The sequence below is a fragment of the Trachypithecus francoisi genome, unplaced genomic scaffold (genome assembly GCF_009764315.1).
Source record: "Trachypithecus francoisi isolate TF-2019V2 unplaced genomic scaffold, Tfra_2.0 Lachesis_group7, whole genome shotgun sequence".
In the NCBI taxonomy this organism is placed as follows: Eukaryota; Metazoa; Chordata; class Mammalia; order Primates; family Cercopithecidae; genus Trachypithecus; species Trachypithecus francoisi.
Window position 1 is genome coordinate 88654231 of NW_022681472.1, and position 12214 is coordinate 88666444.

General features: G+C 49.5%; 1 protein-coding gene across 5 annotated transcripts in view; it reads right to left on the reverse strand.

The window, feature by feature from the left end:
* The window catches only part of ST3GAL1 (ST3 beta-galactoside alpha-2,3-sialyltransferase 1), a 117201-nt gene that overhangs the window by 42427 nt on the left and 62560 nt on the right, over positions 1-12214 (reverse strand). For 3 of the 5 annotated variants that reach the window (XM_033202965.1, XM_033202970.1, XM_033202966.1), the window contains one exon: positions 2128-2182. The gene's annotated coding sequence lies outside the window, so the exon portion shown is untranslated. Of the gene's footprint in view, positions 1-2127; positions 2421-12214 lie in introns of those variants that run through there. The other 2 variants (XM_033202971.1, XM_033202968.1) reach the window with 2 other exon arrangements.

A 12214-nucleotide genomic window follows, 5' to 3' on the forward strand; every position in this document is an offset into this window, starting at 1 on the left:
TAATACCACCCTGAGTCCGCACACAGGGGCCTGAGCCTAATGGCTGTGCCAAGACAGAGGTCCAGAGGTCTGTCAGCCACTGCACCCCCACCCAGCCGCTGTCTGCCTGCTGTACCTCCCTCCCTGAGCTCAGCACAAGGTCGGCAGTGTAGTTTCCAAAACGATTTCTTCTCCTATTTCTGTGGTTTTTGAATCCAGGTTTCTGCTCTGCCTGGAAAGACGGGCCTGACATAGTGGACTGCAGTGTGCTGAGAACTCACAGCTCTAGTTAAAGAAGGCATTTTGAGAATACATACAAAGCAAGAAGATGAAACCATTGCAAGCTTCATCAAAGACAGAAATTGAGCAAAGAGGATTAAGGACTAAGACAAGTAGCTTCCTATTAGAGATACACCTTTCTTCTGCCCCATGCATTTTTTTTTTTTTTTTTTTTTTTTGTTGAGACGGCATCTCGCTCTGTCGCCCGGGCTGGAGTGCAGTGGCCGGATCTCAGCTCACTGCAAGCTCCGCCTCCCGAGTTTACGCCATTCTCCTGCCTCAGCCTCCCAAGTAGCTGGGACTACAGGCGCCCGCCACCTCACCCGGCTAGTTTTTTGTATTTTTTTAGTAGAGACAGGGTTTCACTGTGTTAGCTAGGATGGTCTCGATCTCCTGACCTCATGATCCACCTGTCTCGGCCTCCCAAAGTGCTGGGATTACAGGCTTGCACCACCGCACCCGGCCTACCCTGTGCAATGTTGTTTGATTTTTCTTGCTACACAACCCCCATCCCACTGCCACACTCCTGCAGACACTTGGAGGTGACTAAGGAAGGGATACTAGAGGTGAGCAGCCACTGTGATGGTGGTGGGGGGTGGGGTAGCAAACACCCAGAGAATCAAACTCAAAGAGCGTGATGGTACACCAAGCATACTCTCTGCCTCAGGGCCTTTGCACCTGCTATTCCCTCACCAATACTGTTCCTACCCCAGAATTCACACGGCTTGCTCACTCACTGCATTCACGGTTCTGTCCAAATGCCCCCCTTGGAGAAGCCTTGCCGGATCACCCTAAAATAGCATCGCTGTCTGTGCTGCTTGTTCTGTGGCATTCCCCTTCACAGCCCTCATCAGGAACTAGCACTTGACAGTGGACTGAATGTCTGTCTCTCTGTCTCCCCCCACCAGGAGGCAGGCAGTTCATCCGACTCCCTGACTGCTGTGTGCCTGCTGGGAGCAGCAGTAGGCCCTCCGTGAGTATGTGCGGACTGCAGGGACAGCGAGCTGTGAAACAGCAGAAGCACTCAGCACTCAGGGATCAAAGATTCCTTCTGATTTGTGCCTCCCAAGAGGTGAGGGTGTGGTCGTTTCTGGGCCTCAGTGTCCTCATCTGGAAAATGGGATGATCGCAATGGAACTTCCAATGAGCCCTGCCCATGAACAGCCAGTGTCACTGTCCGGCTAGGTCAGGTGCCCTCTGATCTGTGAACCTTGTGTTTGGAGGGTTTCTTTGTTTTGTTTTGGTTTTTCCCCTAGCTGAGCTCTGCTTGCCCCTGACTGAGCAGACCAACTATCCTCAAAGAAGGGAAGGTAGAACTCAGCCCACAGACTTCCTTTGGCTTTTGCAAAAACAACAAAACCAAAAATACTACAAACCACACCGTGTAACTATGCAACCATCCAGAGTGGTGCTGAGTGAGGCCGAGTCCTGCCTGCCGGGCTCCTCTGTGGTTGAGGCAGAACGTGAGGCACACAGCACACGAAGAGGCACCTGGACCCTGCTGTGGGGTTCCAGGGGTCTGGTTCCTAGAGATCCTGGGGCCTCGGAGCAACCCTCCTGGGAGAATGGACCCAGGCCCCTGCTGGCCACAGTGTGCTCCATCCTGAACCCGGGCGTGCTGAAGCTCCGGGTGTGTCTAAGCCACGGCACCCCCTGGGAATGGGGCTGTTTTTCTCAAACGCCACCACCCTTCTGAATTCTTGGACCCAGGGGCCCTCTCCTTTCAACCCAGGAATCTGTGTGAGCACCATTCAAACAGAAAACAAAGTCGCAGGTCTCCCCATTTTAAGGCAAAGAAAGCAAGGCAATTTAGAGCACAGGTTCTGGAGTGAAAGAGAGCTGGGTTCGAATCCCAGCTCTGCCACTTACCGGCTGTGTGACCTCAGTGGAGTCTCTTAACTTCTCTGAGCCTCAGTTTCTTCATCTGAAAAACAGAAGAAAATACTCAGGAGACTGAGCATGGGGAGAGGGCGTGAGGATCGGTGAGACAGTTTCTGTCCCTGCTTGGCTCAGATACACACAGTAAATGCCACGTGCTCATGTGAAGCCTCTGAGCCCTTTCAAGGCACTCAGTGTGGGGAAAGAAGAGTCACTTAAGGAGCACTGGACGGGAGCCAGGGGACCTTCGTGCAGAAGCTTCCTGTCCCAAACTACAAACAGAAAGCTCTGAGCTGCATGAGCTCTAAGACCACTTCCTGTTGTAAAAATACTAAATTTGGAGAGCCTGCCCCAAAGAGTTTTAACCAACGTGCAAAACACCGAAATGGGGGAGGAATGAGCCAAAGAGGGCCAGGACAAGGGGATCTTGCTCAAACCCTGAAGGATAAGCACAGGTGGAGTAAACAGAAAGTGAGAGGATGGTACATCCTTTTTCTGGGACCTGCTGTGTGCCCGGCACTGGGTTAAGGCCTTTCACATCCATTATTTAGCCTCATGACAGTCCCTTGGGGTAGCTCCAGCCTCGCCATCACACACAGAGTGAAACCAAAGCTCGGAGGTCGAGCAGCTCGGTGGACTAAGGGGAGCAAGGGCAGAATGGGGACTGGAACCCAGGTCTGCAGGTCAAAGGCTGTTCTCACCCACCCCCAACCCCAAGGAAGTGTGTGCACTCACAACAGGGCTGGGGGCAGGTCACAGATCTCATTGGGCCGGGATGGGAGGTAGTTCTGAGTCTGGCATATTCTTCTAACTGGCAGGAAACAGACAGCTAGGCATTTTGTGAAGGAACAGAGAGACGTGAACCTAAGACTCAGGATCAGAGAAGTGGTGTTGTCATTGCTGTAATTTTTTTCCTAAATCCTGAATGAGAAGAGGGTGCTCAGTAGGGTGCAATAACAAATGATAATCATGCCCTACCCACAGCTGGCAGTGGCTTTGGTCACAGCTGCTTTTGCGCCTGTCACCTGTAATGCACTTTTCCACCAGGGACAGGGATGAAAAGAACTTCCTGAGCTGTGAAGACTGCCTGGGCCTCAATCTCACCCTCTCCCCACAGTGTACCCATGCCTCATCAATAATGGATGAGTCGGAGGCCTTCAGACATTAATATCACACCGAGAGGCCCACGGGGGCCTGAGGAGGGAGGAGGAGGAGGTGCCCAGGGAGGGGCTGCCCTGCCTCTGACTCTCTAGAGAAACAACGCGAAAGGGACATTTTTAGTTTAATTAAAAGTAAGTACTTTTCAGAACAAGCAACACCTGCTCTTTGTGCCCTTTTCCCCAACAGTGCATGGAAGGTTGTAGGGAGGAGACGCAGCTTGACATAATTAATGTCACCTAGGTCTAAGGGCAATGAGGAGGGTCAGGGGCTACAGAGCAAGACAGCCTGGGTCTAATTCCCAGCCCTGTCATTCACTGACTGTACATCCTGCCCAGAGTCACTTAACCTCACTGTGCCTCAGTTTCCTCATCTGTAAAGAAAAAGAATAATAGTGCCCACCTCCTAGGGTTGCCAAGAAGATTAAGAGAGTCAATGAATATGAAATGAATATGAAGTGCTTAAAGCATTCCTGGCCTGTCAGCAATGCTCCCTAAGGGCTGAGCTATCATCATCTTCATCATCATCATCACCTTCTACTCTGGGCCAGATGCTGCACGTCTCACGGAAGGTATCTTTGTTCCTGTTTCCCTGATGAGGAAGTTGAGACTGAGAGGGTCAAAAATGCACTGCCTCAGTCATCATACAAATAACGAATTAGCAATGAGCTGGGAAGACGCCAAGAACTTTCACCTGGTGCTCTCCTTCCCAACGCTGCCGGGCTGAGCCACACTAGGCAAGGGGACTTGGACAGGCTTGGCTGTCCCCACCGCCTTTAATCTGTCCCTCCTCAGCTAACAGAGCTCTCTACTAAACAAACAGCCTCAGACATAGTTCTTTCTAAGCAAGGTCAGATGTGGGAAAGGTAACACGAGCGAGGATAGAAAAATCCACGCAGGCTTTCTCAGTGTCGCCACGGAATCCCAAGAGGTCGCCCCAAGCCTGTGTGGTTCTGTGTCTGTGGGTAGCTACTCAAGAGCAGGAAAACACTCACTCAGTGAAGGATAAGCACAGGTGGGGTAAACAGAAAGTGAGAGGATGGCACATCCTTTTTCTGGGACCTGCTGTGTGCCCGGCACTGGGTTAAGGCCTTTCACATCCATTATTTAGCCCCATGACAGTCCCTTGGGATAGCTCCAGCCTCGCCATCACCCACAGAGTGAAACCAAAGCTCGGAGGTCGAGCAGCTCGGTGGACTAAGGGGAGCAAGGGCAGAATGGGGACTGGAACCCAGGTCTGCAGGTCAAAGGCTGTTCTCACCCACCCCCATCCCCAAGGAAGTGTGTGCACTTAGGCATAACCCAGAAACTGCCCCAGACACAGGCAGCCAGAGTAAGTTCTCCGATGCCTGTCCAGCCTGGCCCTATCTGGCAGGGTCATTAGGTGCTGTCTTAAGGTGGGGAGCAGTAGCTGTGGGAGGGGGTTTGGAGAATTACTGTCAATTTGAAATCTATAAGAACATTTCTGTAAAAGAAACAATATCTCTGGCCAGGTGCAGTGGCTCAGCCTGTAATCCCAGCACTTTGGAAGGTCAAGGTGGGCGGATCACTTGAGGTCAGGAGTTCAAAGACCAGCTTGCCCAACATGGTGAAACCCTGTCTCAACTAAAAATACAAAAATGAGCTAGGTGTGGTGGCAGGCGCCTGTAATCCCAGCTACTTGGGAGGCTGAGGCAGGAGAATCGCTTGAACCTGGGAAGAAGAGGTTGCAGGAGGCGGAGGTTGCAGAGAGCCAAGATTGCGCCACTGTGCTCCAACCTGGGTCATAAGAGTGAAACTCCGTCTCAAGAAAAAAACAAAAAACAAAAACAAACAACAACAACAACAAAACCCAATCTCTAGCACTTTGGCTCTGAGCACTACCCAATACTTAGGAATAGCCACAAAAGGCCATGGGGAAATGAAATCTGCTCAGATTTTGTGGACAAAACAAGCTTTGTCTTAATGAGATGCATCCCGGCTGGCAGAAGACGGTGGCTTGGCCAAGGTCACCAAGCAGGTCAGCAACACAGCAGCGAGTGTAGCCCAGGCAGGGCACCTCAAACCCTGCGTGCCTTCTGTCAACTGCCTCAGGATTCACTGGGGGACACAAGCATCCATTTCCTGGTCACCTCATTTATGCCAGGAATTGGGAGAGGTTGCAAAGGACAAAGAAAGCAAATGAGGCATTATCATTGCAGGGAATGCCCAATCATGATACTGTGGGGCCTGCTACCACCAGGGCACTGAGAGCAGCCTAGTTCTTATTCAGTGCTTGCCTGTAGGCCAGACACTATCCTAACCCATTTAAATCATCACAACAGCCCTGCAGAATTGGCCCTTGCTATGGACTGAACTGTCCCCCACACCCCCACCAAATTCATATGTTGATGCCTTAACCCTCAAGATGACTGTATTTGGAGATAAGACCTTTAGGAAGGTAATAAGGTTAAATGAGATCATAATGGTGGGGCCACAATCTGCTAGAACTGATGTTCCTATTAAAAAAAAAAAAAAAAAAAAGAGGTGCCAGAAAGCATTCTCACTATATGCACATAAGAAAGTCATGTGAGGACAAATTAGAAGGCTGCCATTTGCAAGCCAGAAAGAGAGCCCTCATTAGAAACCAACCCTGAAGACACCTTGATCTTGGGCTTCCAGCTTCCAGATCTGTGAGAAAATAAATTTCTGTCGTTTAAGCCACCGAGTTTGTGATATTTTGTTATGGTAGCTCTAGCAAATTAATGCAGGACTATAATTATCATCCCCATTTTGCGGATGAGAAAGCTGAGGCACAGTGTGGTCAAGCACTTTGCTGAAGGCCATATAACCTATTAAGTGACGGAGATAGGAGTCAGACCCAGGCATCTGTCTGCAGAGCTCAGTGCGGCCCAGCCAACTGTATTATGCAACTATTTATTCCCCTTCTAGCACCCTCTACCTCTCACTGTGGGAGGACAGACAATATCCCTCTCTGCTCCACTGACATTGGGCTTGGCCACATCACTTGCTTTGGTCGACAGAGTGTGTGCAGTTCTGACATGTGCCATCTCTGAGCAGAAAGCTGAAATTTGACTATGTAGTTCTTTCAGTTCTGGTTAGAGGACAGCATGTCCTGGTTAGCGACTACCTTCACCCTGGACCTTAAACTGAGAAAATTCACAGAGCTTTGCTGAGCCACAGCTGACCTGCAGGTTACCCACAGCATTTTCACTTGTAATGAACAAGAAATAAACATTTGTTGCAAGTCACTGAGCTTGGAAGATTTTGTTATGCAGCAAAGCTGACAAACACAGAGTTCCTTTTGCAAGCATGCTATCTCCCCCCAACAAACGTTTGATTTGTAAGAACTGAGTAGACGGTCAGGAGCTCCGACTCCCACTCAGGCTCTGCCATTTTGCAGCTCAGTGGCCATGGATAAGCCATTTCATCTCTGAACTTCAGTTTTCTCATCTGCAAAACAGGGATAATGAGCATACCCACGTCCTGGGGCTGCTGTAAGGATTCAGTGAGAGGTGATAAGAGTTCTCAGCACAGTGCCTGTAATGATTAGGATCCACTGTCTGCTCCCTCTCCGCCCCATCCCTGACACCCCTCCTTGAAGACCCTCCCTCCCTCCTTTCCTTCCTCCCTCCGTCCAGCCCCCCACTCCCTGGTTGCCTGGAGAACCTCCACCCTAGCTGGGCCAATTGTTCTTCAATCAATTGTTTTTCTTTATCTGTGTCTTTAACCTGCATGGACTCTTCTGCCTGGGTTTTACAAATGGAAAGTACATCGCAGCTCCACCCTAGGCCTTATCCTTAACAAGGACTTTCTGATTTCCTGAATCTCTCCAGATGTAGTGAAAGCAGGTAGATGTCAAGTATGTGGGAACTACATGGCATTTCCTAAAAATAACTGAATGAGAGTGCAGAGAAAAACATGCCCACCTTTCAAGGCAGCGATGGCGGCACTGTGAATTATGTTTATGATGAGGTAATGTATTAGGGCTGAAGATAGAGGAGTTTGGATTAGAATCAAATGCTGCTATTTCAGCACAGCCTTACATTAGGTGCTCCCTCAGCCAGGCAGTGTGCAACGTCTATACTGTACATGGAGAGGAGGGAAGGCTGGTCCTCCTCAGGGAGGTGGCAGGAAGTAGGCTGGGAGGAGCAGAACTTCACTGAGTTCCTGTGAAGTGAAGGCTGGGCTCTCCTGGCCCGGAGGGCCACTGAAGCCCAGAATGGAAGGTAGGGTGGGAGAGCAACTGGAGAGTCTGACTCCTCTCCCCCTCCTCCAGTCCTGCATCACAGATGAGAAACTAAGACCTGGAAAAGGGGAGTGTCTTCCCCAAGGTCATGTAGCCAGCCAGCCTCAGAACTTGGACTAGAACCCAGTCTCCTGAGACCTGCTCAGGCATCATTCCATCGCCTCCTGCTCAGTTAGAAGGAAATGAGATTCCTCCCTCTTGCTGGCTCGGAAGGCAAATGTCAAGTTTCTCTACTCTTGTGGGTGGATTTACCAAAACTCAATCCAATCCAATCAGCTTTTCTTTGAGTCATTTCAAAACATCTCCCCTTTCTGGGAAAGAATCAAGCCCATTCACCCACTCCCTGGGGCCTGGAACTGAAAGTGGGTAGTGAAGTGGGAAGTCAATCCCAGGCATAAAATAATAGCTGCTTGTTTCTGGTTTCGTTTTTTGAGTCCTTATTTGTTGGTTTGTTTTTCCCCCAACTCCTGAGATAGGTAGGCCATGTTGGGGAAGAGTGGCCATGGGAAGGTACAGGCTCTGCCCTCAAGAGCTGTCAGTCAAGAGTATGAGATAGGACCTTCTATGATCGAGAAGAGACAGGGGAGTTCAGCATAGGTTGAGCTATGCAGGGAAGGCTTCGGGGAGGAGGTCAGACTGGCAACTCTTCTGGAAAATCGGAAGAAGATGACAAGGCAGAAGAGAAAAGGAATTCCAGTTTGGGAGGGTAAAGTTTTGAAAAGGAGTGAGGAGGACAAACATTCCAGGTTTCTGTTTTTTGGGGGCACAAGGGGGAAGTAGAAAGAGTTGGTATTGGGTAGGAGAATCCATGATCTCAAAGTTCAGGAAGCTGGGTGGGAGTGAGCCTCAATTTCTTCACCTGCTAAACAGAACAGACAGGCTAACTCTGCAGACATCTGGGGGTGGTCAATGATGTAATACATGTGAAACATCCCAGAACAGGCACTGCAGACAATTGGGAGTTGTATCCAATGCAGCATCCATGGTTGACAGATAATTCTTCATGGGTCTCTTGCACTTCCGTGTGTCTTGCAAGCAGAAGCACAGGGAGGCTTCTTTTCTGAACTATCTTTTTAAGGAGACACAGAGCATGGAACACAGAGACAGTGTCTCCTTCCAGAGCAGGGCACAGGTGTGCTCACTCTCCAGTATCATAAAGATAATGCCTCCCTCCAAGAGAAAAGTTGAGTAGGTTCACTTGCAGACCATTATAGTAAAAGATTGAGGTTCCTCATCTATGAAGCAAGCCCATGAGACTTGGGGTAGAAGTAGAAATGATGCAAATGTGAAACTGAGGCTGCCTGCTGTGCTGGAGTAAAGTCTTTTGACTCTAATCCAGGAAGCTGCTATCTTTTGTCAGTATCTGCCAGCAAGCTAATCTGTTGTCTTGCAAATAGGTTGACATCTCAGGTCTGTCACAGTTCTTTATGTCTACTAGCCTCACGTGGCTATTTCTTTTTTTTTCTTTCTTTTGTTTTGTTTTTGTTTTTGTTTTTGTTCTTTTTTGAGATGGAGTTTCATCTTGTCGCCCAGGGTGGAGTGCAGTGGTGCAATCTTGGCTCACTGCAATCTCCAACTCCTGGGTTCAAGCGATTCTCCTGCCTCAGTCTCCTGAGTAGCTGGGATTACAGGCATGTGCCACCATGCCTGGCTAAGTTTTGTATTTTTAGCGGAGACAGGGTTTCGCCATGTTGGCCAGGCTAGTCTCGAACTCCTGACCTCGCAGCTCGCCCACCTCGGCCTCCCAAAGTGCTGGAATTACAGGCGTGAGCCACCGCACTCACCTGCTATTTCTAATTAAACTTATACTTTAAATTTAAAATACAAGTCCTCAGTTGCACTCATTAATTAACTAATTAATGCCACTAATTAAATTAACTGAATTAATTAAAATTGAATATAATTTAAAGAACAGTTCTTCAGTTGCACCAGCTAAATTTTAAGTGCTTAACAGCCTCATGTGGCTAGCAGCTACTGACCTGGGCAGTACCAACATAGAGCATTTCCATCATTGGGAAAGTTCTATTGGAGAGCGCTGACGGAGAAGTAGAGAGCACAGGGTCTGGGCCAGACTGACTTGCATTAATCCTTGTTCTATTCCTCACTGGCTTTGAGACTTTGAATAGGTTATTGTACCTCACTGAGTTCCAATTTTTCATCTGTGAGACAAGAACAACAGGACTGCCTGATGGGGTCCTCATGAGGCTCACACAAGATAACACATACAAAGTGATCTGCCCATCTTGGGCATGTGGCATGGGCTCCCTAAACAAGAACAAATATTTTTAGGTATTGAGCAAATAAATGGCAGATCTCCTTTTTATTACAGTGGGAGATGGTGATGGGCAACCTTGAAAGATAAGATTGGTTGGAAGAAACTTGGCAAACTGCGGCTGGGCACGGTGGCTCACGTCTGTAATCCCAACACTTTGGGAGGTCGAGGTAAGCAGATCACTTGAGATCAGGAGTTCGAGACCAGCCTGGCCAACATGGTGAAACCTTGTCTCTACTTAAAATACAAAAATTAGCTGGGCGTGGTGGTATGCATCTGTAATCCCAGCTACTCAGGAGGCTGAGGCAGGAGAATTGCTCGAACCTGGGAGGCGAAGGTTGCAGTGAGCCAAGATTGTGCCATTGCACTCCAGCTTGGGGGACAAGAGTGAGACTTTGTCTCGAAAACAAAAACAAACAAACAAACAAAAACCTGGGCCGGGTACAGTGGCTCACGCCTTAATCCCAACACTTTGGGAGTCCGAGGTGGGTGGGTCACAAGATCAGAGGATGGAGACCATCCTGGCTAACATGGTGAAACCCTGTCTCTACTAAAAAAAAAAATTACAATAAATAAATAAATAAATAGAAATAAAGAAACTTGGCAAACTGCAGAGGGATCTCAAAACCCAGGCCTACAAGTTGGGCCGTGGCCCAGAGACATTTGGGAGTCTCAGAAGATTATAGGCAGCGGGAAGGAAAGACAGGAATCCAAGAATTCCAATAAGAAATGTGTTCTAGACTCTGGAGTCCAGGTAATTTGGTGTTTGAATCAGATGCCAGGTGACAGCAGGGAAGACAAATGAGTGAGCTTCCATGCTGTTGGGGAAAGATGCACATTCTCAACTCCACTACTCATCAGTAGCGGAAACCATAGGATAGGGTTCCTTGACTTCCCTCTTTGCTCCCTGAATTCCTGCAGTGCTTGCTGGGGCTGCCTGGAGAAAGAGAAAGAACAGGAAGGCACAATCTCCTGATGCATCCTCTCCCCGACCCATGCCCATGGGGATGGTGGGGAAGAGCACAGGCTTTGGCCCAGGAGGGTTGGCTTTGAGTCCTGGCACTGCCATTCCTAGCTGTGCGGTGCCAGGAAGGGATTTCACCTCTGCCAGCCACGGCTTCCACCTTGCAGGCACGGGCATTACAAGGCCCATTTCTCGGGTTTGCTGGGAAAGTTGGATGAGATAATATAGGCCAAGTTTCTTGAAGAGTTCCTGGCACATTGTAGGGACATGAAGAAAAGAAGACTTATTGTGTCTTTCTTCTCCAGGTCGGCCCAGAGGACAAGCAGGAAACCTGAGCGGCGTGGAGGGCAGGGGATGGTAATCAAGAACCGCTGGACTTTCCTTAGGTAGCAAATTACGCCCAGTGACCCTCGGAGCCACTTCACCTGGAAAGGCAGGTTTCAGGTTTTCATTTCCTTAGCTGGGGTCAGGCTACCTGGAAGGTGCTGGGTCCCTGCAGGGTAGATGCTGCTGGCACTCTGCCCAGGGGCCTCTTCTGGCTGGGCCACCACCCCTCAGCTGCTGTGACTATTGGTTGCTGACAGCTTGCAGTTGTCCCTTGATCCAGAGAAGTGCCTCTGGCCACACAGGAGCTGCCTCCCCTGGGAGGTGCCCACCCTCTCACCCCCTACACCCTAGGCAGCCCACAGACAATGAGGGAGGGACATGGGGTTACACAAGGTTGGCCTCCTTTGCCTTTTCCTTCGGTTTCCCCCGCCGATGGTAAGTACTAGAGTTGAAAAAAAATGCACCTTTCCCCAACAGCATGGAAGCACGCTCATTTCTCTTCCCTACTGCCACCTAGAGTCTGAGTCAAACACCAAATTACCTGGACTCCAGAGTCCAGAACACATTTTCTTATGTGGAATTCTCGGATTTCTGTCTTTCCTTCCTGCTGCCTATAATCTTCTGAGGCTCCCAAATGTCCCTGGGTCCAGGCCAAACTTTTAGGTTTGTGGGACAGTCTCATGGTGCAGTTTGTGCTCTGGGATTGGCCATGGGATCTAGCTGGGAGTACATCCCTGCTCAGCAGCTCCCCTGCATAGCCCTGTGTCCCCCACCCTTTCCCTGGAACAATTCCTCTGCAATCTACGTGCACGGAGTCCCAGACTCAGGCTCTGCAGGGAGGAAACTGAGAGCCCTGTTTGAGGCTGATCTCCACAGCGACTGTGAGGAAGAGACAACCTCAGAAGCAGAGCACTCGTTCAAATTCAGAGACCTTCTTCAAGAGCCGGGAGGATCCTCAATAACCACGGGGTCCAGACTCTTGGCTTTTGTGAGGAACCAGAGTCACTGGTCATTTAGTAGAGACTTGTTAGGTCCCTAGAATGTTCCAGGCCCTCTTTGGGATACTGGAGATACAATGAGGAGTGAAATATATAGTCCCTCTCTCTGAAAGCTTGTGCATCATACAAAAC